The following is a 4,984-nucleotide window of genomic DNA, read 5'->3' on the forward strand; positions in this document are numbered from 1 at the left end:
TATCTATTCCTTTTCCTATCTATACATTCATCTAGACATTTCTCTAACTATACATTTTTCTATCTATGCATTTCTTTATCTCTCTGCCTATACATTTCTCTAGCTCTATATTTCTGTAACTCTACCTATGCATGTTTCTATCTATACAATTCCCTATCTGTTTATCTATCTAATTATCTATGTAATCATTTTTCTACCTATACATTTATATATACATTTCTCTATCTATACATTTTCCTATCTCTCTAGCTATACATTTCTCTATCTCTCTGCCTATACATTACTCCTATCGCTACATTTCTCTTACTCTCTACCTATACATTTTTCTTTCTATCTGTACATTATCTTTCTAAACACATTTGTCTATCTTTCTAGCAATAAATTTCTCTATCTACATAGTTTACTATCAATGCATTTCTCTATCTCTCTGCCTATTCAATAATTTAGCTCTACATTTCTCTAATTTTCTACCTATACATTTTTCTATCTATACATTCTCTATCTTTCTATTCCTTTTCCTACCTATACAATTATCTAGACATTTCTCTAACTAAACATTTTCCTATCTATGCACTTCTTTGTCTCTCTTCCTGTACATTTCTCTATCTCTACATTTCTCTAACTCTATACATTTTTCTGGCTATACATTCTCTATCTATTTATTCCTTTTCCTACCTACAGTATACATTGATCAAGACATGTCACTAACAATACATTTTCCTAACTATGCAATCTCTATCTGTCCATACATTACTCTAGCTCTACATTTCTCTAACTCTTTACATACATATTTCCTGATCTAAGAACCCATCTTTCTATTTATACATTTTTCTACCTAAACATTTATCTATACATGTATCTATCTCTACATTTCTCTAACTCTCCAACTATACATTTTTCTATTTATGCATTTCTCTATCTCTCTGCCTATACATTACTTTAGCTCTACATTTCTCTAACTCTAACTGTACATTTTTCCATCTATACATTCTCTAGCTATTCATTTTCCTGCCTATACTGTACATTTATCTAGACATTTCACTAACTATACATTTTCCTATCTATGCATTTCTCTATCTCTCTGCCTATACATTAATCTAGCTCTACATTTCTCTAACTATACATTTTTCCATCTATACATTCTCTAGCTATTCATTTTCCTGCCTATACTGTACATTTATCTAGACATTTCACTAACTATACATTTTCCTATCTATGCATTTCTCTATCTCTCTGCCTATACATTAATATAGCTCTACATTTCTCTAACTCTCTACATATACATTTTTCTATCTATACATTTCCCGATGTATGAACCCACCTTTCTAACTATTGATTTTTCTACCTGTACATTTATCTCTACATTTCTCTATCTCTATATTTCTCTATCTCTCTGACTATAAATTATTCTATCTCTGCATTTCTCTATCTCTCTACCTATACATTTTCTTATCCATCTATCTATCTATCTTCTTTCTGTCTATCGATTCATTTTTCCACCTATGCATTTATCTATACATTTCTCTAGCTATACATTTTCCTATCTATGTATTTCTCTATCTCAAAGCCTATACATTACTCTAGCTCTACATTTCTCTAACTCTCTACATACACATTTTTCTTTATTTCTGTACATTTCTATCTAAATCTATTTGTCTATCGATCTATCTGTACATTTCGCTATCTATACATTCCCCTTTCTCTCTATCTATACATTTCTCTATCTCTCTGCCTATACATTACTCTATCTCTACATTTCTCTTGCCCTACCTATACATTTTTCTTTATATCTGTACATTTCTATCTAAACACATTTGTCTATCTTTCTGTCTATACATTTCTCTATCTATACATTTTCCTATCTCTCTAGCTATACATTTCTCTATCTCTCTGCCTATACATTACTCCTATCGCTACATTTCTCTTACTCTCTACCTATACATTTTTCTTTCTATCTTTACATTATCTTTCTAAACACATTTGTCTATCTTTCTAGCAATAAATTTCTCTATCTGCATAGTTTCCTATCAACGCATTTCTCTATCTCTCTGCCTATTCAATAATTTAGCTCTACATTTCTCTAATTTTCTACCTATACATTTTTCTATCTATACATTCTCTATCTTTCTATTCCTTTTCCTACCTATACAATTATCTAGACATTTCTCTAACTAAACATTTTCCTATCTATGCACTTCTTTGTCTCTCTTCCTGTACATTTCTCTATCTCTACATTTCTCTAACTCTATACATTTTTCTGTCTATACATTCTCTATCTATTTATTCATTTTCCTACCTACAGTATACATTGATCTAGACATGTCACTAACTATACATTTTCCTAACTATGCAATCTCTATCTGTCTATACATTACTCTAGCTCTACATTTCTCTAACTCTTTACATACATATTTCCTGATCTAAGAACCCATCTTTCTATTTATACATTTTTCTACCTAAACATTTATCTATACATGTATCTATCTCTACATTTCTCTAACTCTCCAACTATACATTTTTCTATTTATGCATTTCTCTATCTCTCTGCCTATACATTACTTTAGCTCTACATTTCTCTAACTCTAACTGTACATTTTTCCATCTATACATTCTCTGCCTATTAATTTTCCTACCTTTACAGTACATTTATCTAGACATTTCACTAACTATACATTTTCCTATCTATGCATTTCTCTATCTCTCTGCCTATACATTAATCTAGCTCTACATTTCTCTAACTATACATTTTTCCATCTATACATTCTCTAGCTATTCATTTTCCTGCCTATACTGTACATTTATCTAGACCACAGGTTCTCAAACTCGGTCCTCAGGACCCCACACAGTGCATGTTTTGCAGGTCTCCTCTCAGAATCACAAGTGAAATAATTAGCTCCACTTGTGGACGTTTTAAAATGTGTCAGTGAGTAATTAATACACCTGTGCACCTGCTGGGTGACCTGCAAAACATGCACTGTGTGGGGTCCTGAGGACCGAGTTTGAGAACCACTGATCTAGACATTTCACTAACTATACATTTTCCTATCTATGCATTTCTCTATCTCTCTGCCTATACATTAATATAGCTCTACATTTCTCTAACTCTCTACATATACATTTTTCTATCTATACATTTCCCGATGTATGAACCCACCTTTCTAACTATTGATTTTTCTACCTGTACATTTATCTCTACATTTCTCTATCTCTATATTTCTCTATCTCTCTGACTATAAATTTTCCTATCCATCTATCTATCTATCTATCTATCTTCTTTCTGTCTATCTATTCATTTTTCCACCTATGCATTTATCTATACATTTCTCTAGCTATACATTTTCCTATCTATGTATTTCTCTATCTCAAAGCCTATACATTACTCTAGCTCTACATTTCTCTAACTCTCTACATACACTTTTTTCTTTATTTCTGTACATTTCTATCTAAATCTATTTGTCTATCGATCTATCTGTACATTTCGCTATCTATACATTCCCCTTTCTCTCTATCTATACATTTCTCTATCTCTCTGCCTATACATTACTCTATCTCTACATTTCTCTTGCCCTACCTATACATTTTTCTTTATATCTGTACATTTCTATCTAAACACATTTGTCTATCTTTCTGTCTATACATTTCTCTATCTATTTTCCTATCTATGCATTTATCTATCTATCTGCCTATACATTGCTTTAGCTCTATATTTCTGTAACTCTCTACCTATACAGTTTTCTATCTATACATTTCTGTATCTCTCTGCCTTTACATTACTCTATCTCTACATTTCTCTAACTTTAACTATACATTTTTCTATCTATACATTCTTTATTCATTTTCCAACCTATACATTTATCTAGACATTTCTCTAACTATGCATTTCCCTTTCTATATATTTCTCTATCTCTTTGCCTGTACACTACTCTAGCTCTACATTTCTCTAACTCTCTACATACACTTTTCTCTATACATTTACCTATCTATGCATTTCTCTATCTGTCTGCCTATACACTTCTCCAGCTCTACATTTCTCTAACTCTCTACCTTTACATTTTTCGATCTATACATACTCTATCTATTCCTTTTCCTATCTATACATTCATCTAGACATTTCTCTAACTATACATTTTTCTATCTATGCATTTCTTTATCTCTCTGCCTATACATTTCTCTAGCTCTATATTTCTGTAACTCTACCTATACATGTTTCTATCTATACAATTCCCTATCTGTTTATCTATCTAATTATCTGTGTAATCATTTTTCTACCTATACATTTATATATACATTTCTCTATCTATACATTTTCCTATCTCTCTAGCTATACATTTCTCTATCTCTCTGCCTATACATTACTCCTATCGCTACATTTCTCTTACTCTCTACCTATACATTTTTCTTTCTATCTGTACATTATCTTTCTAAACACATTTGTCTATCTTTCTAGCAATAAATTTCTCTATCTACATAGTTTCCTATCAATGCATTTCTCTATCTCTCTGCCTATTCAATAATTTAGCTCTACATTTCTCTAATTTTCTACCTATACATTTTTCTATCTATACATTCTCTATCTTTCTATTCCTTTTCCTACCTATACAATTATCTAGACATTTCTCTAACTAAACATTTTCCTATCTATGCACTTCTTTGTCTCTCTTCCTGTACATTTCTCTATTTCTACATTTCTCTAACTCTATACATTTTTCTGGCTATACATTCTCTATCTATTTATTCATTTTCCTACCTACAGTATACATTGATCTAGACATGTCACTAACTATACATTTTCCTAACTATGCAATCTTTATCTGTCTATACATTACTCTAGCTCTACATTTCTCTAACTCTTTACATACATATTTCCTGATCTAAGAACCCATCTTTCTATTTATACATTTTTCTACCTAAACATTTATCTATACATGTATCTATCTCTACATTTCTCTAACTCTCCAACTATACATTTTTCTATTTATGTATT

Source organism: Pseudophryne corroboree, chromosome 11 (genome assembly GCF_028390025.1).
Source record: "Pseudophryne corroboree isolate aPseCor3 chromosome 11, aPseCor3.hap2, whole genome shotgun sequence".
NCBI classification, from domain to species: domain Eukaryota; kingdom Metazoa; phylum Chordata; class Amphibia; order Anura; family Myobatrachidae; genus Pseudophryne; species Pseudophryne corroboree.